The 10621-nt window shown below is 45.0% G+C and overlaps 1 long non-coding RNA gene across 1 annotated transcript in view; it reads left to right on the top strand.

Moving 5' to 3' along the window:
- Positions 1 to 239: 239 nt before the first annotated feature.
- Positions 240 to 10621, top strand: part of LOC309625731 — a 29327-nt gene continuing 18945 nt past the window's right edge. The window contains exons 1-2 of the long non-coding RNA XR_014242714.1: positions 240 to 3904; positions 4214 to 10583. This is a non-coding gene — a long non-coding RNA (uncharacterized lncRNA). The remainder of the gene's footprint in view (positions 3905 to 4213; positions 10584 to 10621) is intronic.

Raw genomic sequence — 10621 nt, 5'->3', positions numbered from 1 at the left:
CTTAGACATATTATTATATTTAGCTATATTTTGCCTATCTCATTACGTGAAAGACACTTTAATATAGCTACTTTGTTTTTCTTCTCCAGCTCTTCTTCCCAACAACCACAAAGCATCAAAAACAAAATATTTAAGCCAATTTTGTCCAGGAGTTTTCACTGACCGTGTAGAGAAGGGGTATTACTATATACTACCACCACCACACTTGGTGGGAAAGGGGGCCGACTCTGGAGCCAGACAGTTGGGTTTTTAATCTTAGATCCGTCACTTACTATCTGTGTGGCTTTGCTGTGCCTCAGTTTCCTAATCTGTAAGGTAGACACAAATAGGGTCTTGTGATGCTTAAATGAATCCATACATACACAGCGCTTAGAACAGCCCACATAGTAAAAGCTCAGTGTTAGCTATTGTCATGAGCTCTGGTGTTGAGGGAGGTACACAGGAGCAAGTTTCTTGGGATATATAGATAGATTGGAGAGATGTTAATATGTACTTGAAAATCAACTCTAATATGGGGCTAAAAATTATTCAGCACCGCCCTGAAACTTTTTTTTTTAAACATCTTTATTGGAGTATAATTGCTTTACAATGGTGTGTTAGTTTCTGCTTTATAACAAAGTGAATCAGCTCTACATATACATATATCCCCATATCTCCTCCCTCTTGCGTCTCCCTCCCACCCTCCCTATCCCACCCCTCTAGGTGGTCACATAGCACGGAGCTGATCTCCCTGTGCCATGTGGCTGCTTCCCACTAGCTATCTATTTTACATGTGGTAGTATATGTAAGTCCATGCCACTCTCTCACTTCGTCCCAACTTACCCTTCCCCCTCCCTGTGTCCTCAAGTTCATTCTCTACGTCTGCGTCTTTATTCCTGTCCTGCCCCTAGGTTCTTCAGAACCTTTTTTTTTTTTTTTTAGATTCCATATATATGTGTTAGCATATGGTATTTGTTTTTCTCTTTCTGACTTACTTCACTCTGTATGACAGTCTCTAGGTCCATCCACCTCACTACAAATAACTCAACTTTGTTTCTTTTTATCCGCCCCGAAACATTACTTATATTCTTCCTTGTAAGAGGAAACGTTTAAGACTATTTATAAGAATGCACAATAAAAAGCCGTATGACACAGGTCTTAAATATGAGAAGAACAAGGGTAGGGACATGAAAGAGAACTGGAGAAGAACTAGTACAAAATGCGTTCATGGCCTTTGTCTCTGAGCTTTCTAGTAACCATTGCATAAAGGGAAACCTGATCGGTTACTCATGAGATAAAACAGGCCAATTGTTCAGGAGAAACACATTTACTTACAGAACTAATTATGCAATTAAGACCAGAGAGGATACTCCCAGAAGTCGTCTTTAGGATGAAGCTGTGTAATATAATAAAAAACATCTTTAACATCTTTTCATCAAGTGAACCAGAGTTTCACAGGGTGCTCCCATGACATTCCTCAAATCACCACCCCCTCCAAGCACACGTCAGTAGCAGTTCTATGAGGAGATGACATTTGTGTGCAGTGCTCAGCTCTGTGTAGATTCTGCTCTATGGAGAGGAAGATTTTAGAATGTCTGCAACACCCATGACTTACACCCATTCCGAGTTGTTTGGCTTCTTAAAGCACAATTGTACCTGTCCTCTCATTTCATCCTCAGAAACCTCTCTGAGACAGGCATTATTAAGCCCATTTCACAGATAAGAGACCGAATCTGAGGGTAGTTGGACAGCTAGAAAACTGTGGGGGAGGATTTGACCTGCTGACTCCCAAGCCCTCCCCCGTCTCTGGCTGTGCCTTCATCACCAGACTTCTCAGCACCCTGCTCCCTCTTCCTCACCTCTCATTTATTTTTTTAATCCATTAACATCTGATTTTTATGTCTGCAACTCCATTTAAATTGCTCTGGCAAAAGTTGCGAATGATATTTTTATTGTCAAATCCATTTACCCTTTTCTCAGCTTTTTTTTTTTTTTTTTTTTTTTTTAGTTTTGAAGTAATCGATTATTCACTCTTTGGCATTCTGTTCTCCTTTGGCTTTGGGGGCACTAAATACTCCTGGTCCTCCTCCCCCTCTCCCCTGTTCCTTCTGTCATTAGCCTTTAGGACCTACTCCTCTCCACCCACCTCCCATAGGTTGGAGTTCCCCACGGTTCCATCTTTTGTCCTCTCCTCATTTTACTCTATGCATTTCCCCCAAGAAAGCCAATCCTCTCCCATGAATTCAGCTGCCATCTTGAAAACACTAATTCCCAAACTTACACGGTAGTTGCATCTTGTAGGGGGTTGAGTTCTAAGATCAGGGTCAGAGGTAAGGATAGCATTTGTCCACATGAGACTTGTTCATTGTTTTCTCAGTTGAATTAGAGATGAAACAGCTGGCTCAAATTTGGAGCTATTATGCAGGAAAATGTTTCTTTAAAGACTGGAATTATACTCAGAATGGTGAGATTTTCATATTGTGAAGACCTACAAGGGAAATGAACCCATTTGGAGGAAGAGCAGATTCACACCTCCCATTTCTCCATCAGGTTAGAGCCTATGGCTCCAGGTTAGAGCCTGGAGCCATAGGGTAAAATTGCATAAAGAAAACAATTTAAATAATTCTTCCCCACTCTCCATTATTTATTTATTTAAGACTGAGCCCGCACAGGTGAATTTGCATATGTAAAAATGACTCCCTGTGTCTCTACAAACTTCCACTGCTTGCCTGTTAGACATTTTCATTTAGTTGTCCCACAAGATTTCAATCTCAACTTGCCCAATATTTAATCTATTGTCTTCACTTCCCACTCAGTTTTAATTAGTTATAACAAGATGTGCACTCTATATTATTGCTGTGACAAAGATACTCCCAATTCTTAGTAGCTTAACCAGTAAAAATGTATTTCTCATCTGTGTAACAGTCCAAGGCAAAAGTTCCGGGTCAGGAGACGGAGGGTGAAATGGGCACAGGAGATCCACTCCACACGGTCATTCAGGGATCCAGACTCAAGGAGTTGCAGCCACCTTCAATATGTGGCTTCCAAGGTTGCCTTGGTGTGAGAAGGAGGGAGCAGAAAAGAGGATGGCAAAGGCCCATCTGAGTTTTAGTGTCACATTACTGCTGTCCCACTCCATTGGGCCACCTAAATGCGTGGGAGGGGAGCATAGCACCCAAGTTTGGTGGAGAGTCTGTCACACTCTCCCTTCCTCTCCATTTCTAATTTTTTCTTCCACCAGTATTTGCTGTGTCTCAGTTTCCTCTTCTGTAAAACGGGCCAACAGTTGTACTCCTCACAGGGGTTGTTGTAATAAGTGAGATAATCTATGTAAGACAATTAGAATGTGCCTGACTCATAGTTGATGCTCCAAAGTCGGTTAACTACTATTGTTATTAGTCAGTTGTAGGAATTCATCAGCCACCCGGTTGCACCAGGCTACAAACTCTCTTCCCCATAACCAACTTTGCCAAGTCAGTGAGTCCTACTTAGTTACTTAAGAAATACACGCATATTATGTTTCCTTAAATGCAAGGAATAATGCTTCTTACATGGAAATTAAAACATATGGATTTGGGGACTTCCCTGGCAGTCCAGTGGTTAAGATTCGGTGCTTTCACTGCTGAGGGTGCGGGTTCAATCCCTGGTTGGGTTGGAATAAAAAAAAAAAAACCAAAGCCACTCTCCTTGGGGGATCCAATGTATTCATATGGCTTCAACCGCCATCTTTAATATGGGTCATATACGACCTCTATGACTGGGTTAGAACTCCCTGCTGGAAGAGATCTACAAACATCTTCTTATTTTCTCATTTTAAAACTGAGGAAACTACAGCCCGGGTAATGGCAAAGCTGGCACTAAAAGCGAGGTCTCTGAACTCCAGTCAAGCACTTCACTGGACTCAGCTCCCTTCTTCCACGAGCACGTTCACATACTCTTCTTTTTTTTTTTTTTTTAATTTATTTATTTATTATTTATTTTATTTATTCATGGCTGTGTTGGGTCTTCGTTTCTGTGCGAGGGCTTTCTCTAGTTGTGGCAAGTGGGGGCCACTCTTCATCGCGGTGCGCGGGCCTCTCTTGTTGCGGAGCACAGGCTCCAGATGCGCAGGCTCAGTAATTGTGGCTCACGGGCCCAGCTGCTCTGCGGCATGTGGGATCTTCCCAGACCAGGGCTCGAACCCGTGTCCCCTGCATTGGCAGGCAGATTCTCAACCACTGCGCCACCAGGGAAGCCCCACGTACTCTTCTTGACTCTCATTCCTGTGTTGACCTCTTAGTTTAATTTCACAGAAAAGTAAGCTAAGCCAAGAAACCAAACATTCGTCCTCACAATTTTTAGTTGGCGCCTATTAAATGAAAATGACTGCTGCACGAATTTCCTCTAATCTTCTATGTTACCAAACCAGTTATGATTCCAGAGGGTGTACTAATTTCTGACTCTTCTGCCTGGTTACTGGGATCCCTTCCTGCTTTTTCTTCGGAGCAGCAGATGGCGCTGTGCACAAGCCTGGAAACGTTTTTTTCCATACACAGGGAAAGTTGAGGGAAGATGTGCTCAAGTTTCTTGCTAAACACTCCTTAATTTTATAGGTATGCTCACCCTCCTCTTCACAGGTTTGTGTGCTCACAACGAGTGTGAGCTGTGAACTAACAGGCATGAGTGATACTCTGTGTGTAATTTGTATGGTCCGGGACATTGTGGCAGGGACTGCTGGTTCATCATTGAACTTGCTTCCTCTTCTTCCTGGTTACTCAGCAGGACCACATGTCCTGGTTTCCATCATAGTTCACTTTGGCCATGTGACTGAAATGTAGACAACGGAAAGAGAGAGGAAATGATCTGTGCCATTTCCAGGGCTCGCCTATAAAAATCTCCTGTGCTTTTTCCCCTCCACTCGCTGGATGTATGCCCAGGATGACCTTGGAAATCATGGGTTGAAGGTGGCAGAGTTGCCTCCATCCTGGGTCCCTGAGTGACTGCATGGAGCCAGGTACCCCACTGACTTGGGCCCACATTGGGCTGTTACATGAGTAAGAACTAAAGCCTCATGTGTTAAGCCTCTGAGATTGTGGAGTTTATTGCTGCAGTGGTTAGTCTGCCCTCACTGAACAAAATTAATTGGTGAAACCATGTGATGTTCTTGCGGAAGATGTTTAAAGAAGTATCCAAATTTCTGCACAGTTGCATATCTTTTTCCCACATCAGACACCAAACAGGAGGTGACTGTTCCCTGTCAAAGGAGGTTTCAAAGGCTTCCTCACCCCAATTGTTTCAGCAAAGGACTTGATCTGCAGCCTGGAAGGCAGGCAGATAGCAGGGAGATTGCAAATCTCCAGATAGCCAGCAAGTTGCCGAGCATATTAGAGTGAAGAAAATCCTTCAGTAAGAATAAAGGTACTGTAATAAGGACTGTCCATGGTGGGGAGATTGTCTTTAAAGCTGGCCACAAACAATTTCTCCCCTCCCTGTATACATAAGTTTCTCCTACATCAAGAGGGGTGTTCTCTCTCTTCTCCCTTGACTCTGGGCTGGCCTTGTGACTTGCTTTGGCCAACCAAATGCAGTGAAAGTTCTGGGCATAGGCAGCTTCCACTCTCTTGGAACCCAGCTGCCATAGTGTGAGGGAGCCCAACTAGACTGTGAGATGAAGAGAAGCACAGGTGGGGAGAACTCAGAGGCTCCAGCCAATGGCCAGGACCAACCACCTGCCATCTGAGTGAAGTCTTCTTGGCTGTTCTGGCCCAACTGAGCTCCCAGCTGAAAGCAGCCACATAAGTGACCACAATCTACACCATATGGGGCAGAAGAATTGTTGATGTAAGGTCAACCAACCCACAGAATCATAAGAATTAATACATCGTGCTCTTAGTCATTACATTTTGGGGTGGTTTATCCTGGGGCAATAGATAACCGAAGTGCAGGAAAAGTCATAAAAGCTCCTGAGCAGATGCTTCAGGACACGGCAGAGGACAAGACATGGTGAGGCAGAGAAGAAAATCCTTCAACAATAAATTACTGAATCCCCGATGATTGAGTCTGCTGGGCCAGGAGGACCCAAAGACCACTGAGATGCAATCCTTGCCCTCATGGAGCTCATGGCAAAGCAGAATGACAGAAATGCAAACAAACAGGTAGTTATTGGACTGGCTATTGAGTGGGGGACAAAAAAATGGGAGCAATCCATTTTCAAGAGCTTAAGTTGAGTTTATAAGATGAATAGGGCTTGATGAGTAGCTGAAGGGGATTGCAGCGGAGGAGCAGAAGCATTCCAGGCATGGGGAGATCACACACACAGTCAGGAAGGGGTGGATCGTGATGGTAAAAAGAGGGAGCACAGGCAGCCCGCAGAAGCTGGGCTGAGAGCAGGCAAGCCAGGTGAGGCCCACCCTTGCAGAGTGCCCTTGTTCTTAGCACAGCTGCCTGGCTGGGCTCGGTGCCGCCCTCTGCCGGACGACACCGGGAGTTGTGTCACCGCCATGCCTGCCCACGCAGCTCACCAGGGCCAAACGAAGCAGCTCTTATTTTGGTCTGAGCGGTGTACAAATGAAGTGTCAGGTTCAGGTTTGTAAGTGACAAGAGAATAAAAAAATCAACATCCCTCACTTGTACAAGTGGTAACCCTTCTGTTTCTATCACCTATGGTTTTTCACAAAGAGCATCAATTTGGGCTCTCTGTGCTTTTATTACATAAACCAATAGTCGCCAAATGTTTTTATCTCACTAATTTTAACGCTCCTACCTACAAGAACAAGTACGTAACACTACTTTCAGACCTGTGGTATTAGAGAAAGAGAAATGAGTTCTCTTTCTAAGGGTGGAGGGGAAAGACTTTACCCCTGGCCCTACCACCTGTTTTGGGGGCCAGGAGTATCTGAAATTGGATGTGAAAGAAGATCCATTGGATCTTTTTATTTAAAAAAACATTGAATTTAAACAAAAAATTATGGTAAGAACACTTAACATGAGATCTACCCTGTTGCCAAATTTTTTAAGTGCATAACACAGTATTGTTAACTACAGGCACAATGTTTTACAGCAGATCTTTGTGTTTTTAAGAAATTTTACCTAAGCCATACAAATACATCATCAATAAAGATGAATAACGTATCCATACAAATATGTATATGGACGTTGCCAGAACAAGTCAGGTAAGCAGTCAACAAGGTTTGGAGAATATACTGCCCTTGTCGTCTGTGCCTTCCAGCCTCCTCCTGAAGCCCCTAAGAGGGGCCCTCCCATCCTTCCCCTGAGGGGAGCAGCTGCACACCTTCTGCAAGAGGAACCCAGGAAATGGGCTCCCTTCTGTCCCCTCCCCGGCAGCATGTTCCTTGGCTCTGGTCCATTTCTTCTTTGTCTTGTCCAGGCAGAACTGTTTAGGCCTGAAGTCTGCTCCTCCCCAGTCGAGAACTTTCATCATTACCCTTCCTCTCTCCTCACCACCCCCTGGGTCTGGGGCCTGATACCCACCTGTCGCAGGCCCGCTACCTCCCGCCCTCCTGCCCACCCTCCGTGGCAGCTGGACTCCTCCTTTCTCCCAGCCTCGCCTTGATAATATCTGAAGTCCGTCCTCAGTAGACTAGTGTTCCGCCTAGTGACAGTGCTTCCCTGATTTTGCAGAAACGGTAATAATATCAATACAATAATAACAGTAGTGACAGCAGCCATGTGTATGCTTACGAGGTGCCCTGAGCTTCACTTTACAGGATAACCTCCAATGCCCACAACAGTTTTGTAAGGTGATGCTATCATTCCCACTTAGGGATGAGACAGTTGAGGCTGAGGGTTTAAACTTAAATATTTGAGCTGGAATTTGCACACAAATGGCCCGCCTGTCACCAAAGCCTGCATCTTTCTGTCGCACCCCATGGTTTTTCTTTATCACTGTGGGGATTAGTTTATATTAATGCCGAATCACTGCTGGAATGGCCTTGCTGGGTGGGAACTATCCCTCTTCATCCGCAAGCAAACAATCTAATTTTCAGGCTGTGATCAAAGTAGACAGATAAATGCATGGATAGAAAGATAGAGAAAATAAATTCATTGGAAATACTTGAGGTTCATTTGGGGACAGAGTTAGAATAATAATTCAAAGGAATTCCACCGTCTAGAGCTTTGTCTTATTCACATATCACTATTACCACTTTTCTCAAAACCCAGGGCCCAGAAACGACCCATGGGTTCTGCCCTCCTACAGATGTGGTTTATTTAAGCATTTAAACGCCAACATCCCACCTCCTGGCAGTTGGATTTCTCGCGCTCTGACAGGTTCAGCAACTAACCAGGGAGACCACGTGGATGCAGCAACCCAGGGGCTGCACAGACCTGCAGGCTGCGCTTCCCTTTGTCGTGGAGAAATCATTCTCCCGTCGCTCAGCCTCCTTCACAGGCTGAAAATAGACCCTCACCCCCACCACAGGCGCATCCGTGGCCGTGATAAAGAAATGTCTCTCTTCACCCCGCGCGCTCCCAGGTCAACACCTGGCCAATTTCACCGCCTTTCGGGTCGGCCATTGCCCGTCCTGCGGAACCAAAAATGACAGATTTATGCCACGCTGTGGGTTTGGATCTGAAAGTGCCCTTGAGCAGACGTTTATTCTCTGCTTCTTCCCAGCCTTAGCTACTACCTGGAAGAGCCAATGGAGAGAGAAAACAAAACAAAAGCTCGTTTCTTGTTCTTGGGAACTGGGCAGAGGCATGTTGGACATCCGCTACAGCTGTTCTCCACACCAGGGAGACATTGAATCAGAAGACAATGCGTCAGCCCCTCAACAACAAGGTGGGAGTCCCTTCCGTGCCGAGGCAGTGATAGCAGCCCCCGACTGCATGCACGTTAACTCCCCCCCGCTGTCCCACCCCAATCTGTGGGGACGGGTTGGTGATTGAGGGCTTCAAACTCTTTTTTTTCCCTCCAGTGAGCATCCAGCTGATGGCCTCGCTGCGTGTTGTTTATTCCCCAGTACTTCGGGTACTTCGTGGGCAGTTTTCTCTGAACTTTAACCCCTAGAACCTGTGACCTGACGGGCTGAGAGCTCTTATTTCCATCATGTTTCAGCTGTGCCCTCTCCCTTCGACTGTAGGCAAACCATTTAATTTTTGCTCCCTTTGTCTTCCTATAAAAGGGAGTTTGGGGGGGATAATTTCCCAAGAAATCTCAAGTGGTGTTAAGATCAAAAGGTAGTTTTGATTCCTTATCTCGTTTCTTCCAGCTATTTTGAGTTTTGTTCTCCTTGGTTTGCAGAGGCTTATAAAAGTGCATTCATTGTTTTCCAGATTCACAGGTGAGAGCAGAGGTTTCCAAAGAGCAAAGCCAATCTGCGCTGAGGCGGAACCAGTAATCCATATAGTTGGTCTTTGGCTCTAACCAGCTCTCTTGTTCTGAGTAGGTGTGCAGAGTGAAGGTACAGGCAGACAGGCTTCATGGTTCCTGTGTTCCAGGAACAGAGGTGCTGCACAGGCTGACTCTCCAACCTTCTTTTCCAGCAGGTATGACTGATTTGTTTGAATTTTGAGCTGCAGTCAAGAGTGGAGAGTCTAATTGGATCTCAGTGCTAACCAAAATGTTCAGGACCTGTGCATAGAGTATTGACTAATTTCTAACTTGAAGTCCTGTAGTCTTCCTGGTGAATAAAGGGAAAGGGTAGCAGGGGCTTGTTCTTGTGTATCTTCAGTGGTGGTGTCTTAGATCAAATGCCTAAGCTGTCCCAGAACGTGACCCAAGTCAGGTAACCCTACCCTCTTTCCCATGCAGTAAACAACTTCAGGGGCTTCTCTACCCAACGGTGATACTTGAACTGTGTATCCTCAACATCATCGTGATAGTATAGCCTACACTTTGTGTTTTGCAATGAGAAGATGGACAATTCAAACTAGTTGATTAACATCCACGTGGCTCTGGAAGTAATGAAAAACAGTCATGTAATGAGGCACAATCTCTGTCTCTCATACATACACACCACTCATATATGTTTGGATTTTAATTTTACTCTGCATCTAATTAGAATCCTCTCTTGGCTTGGCCCATGCTGTCAATGACTGTGGAGCCCAGAAAGACAGCTGAGGAAGCACCAAGCTGACCGTCCACTGGTGGTTATTTGAGAGTTGATCATAATACTTAAAGTTCATGGCTTCAGCGGGTGCTGCCCAACATCAGTAGCACAGAAGGCTTCCTGTTGTGCCAGAACCTCCATCTAAAAATGGATAACATCAATAGGAAAGCTGGGGCAGAAGGTAACATTTCCTTAGCAGGTAGCAGGTAACAGTCCATGAAAACAAACTGATCTCAGGTCCCCCTGGAGAGTTTAAAGAGGTCTGTATTTGTCCTGAACAGGTCAGGCCACATAGGCAGCACACAGGAGACTCAGCTTGGAGCTCTGTGGACCAGAGCAGATGACTTAAAGTCTCTCTCTATATAACTATGTGTTCTTTGGGGGAAAAGATTGGGGTGGAGGATCAAGTTGGTTTGGGAAATTCTGCACTAAACAAAGTTAAACAGCTTTCTTTAGCCTTTAATATTCAGGTTTTATCTCAAATCTCTAAGAGGGGGAAATAAGAGGGAGCTTTTCCCAAATGTTTTTGACCTGGGAAAAACAGGTCAAAAACAGGTGTCTCGGGCTTCCCTGGTGGCGCAGTGGTTGAGAAT

Source organism: Balaenoptera borealis (assembly GCF_965194805.1).
Source record: "Balaenoptera borealis genome assembly, chromosome: 3".
Taxonomy (NCBI): Eukaryota; Metazoa; Chordata; class Mammalia; order Artiodactyla; family Balaenopteridae; genus Balaenoptera; species Balaenoptera borealis.
This window is presented reverse-complemented; position numbering and strand designations above follow the sequence as displayed.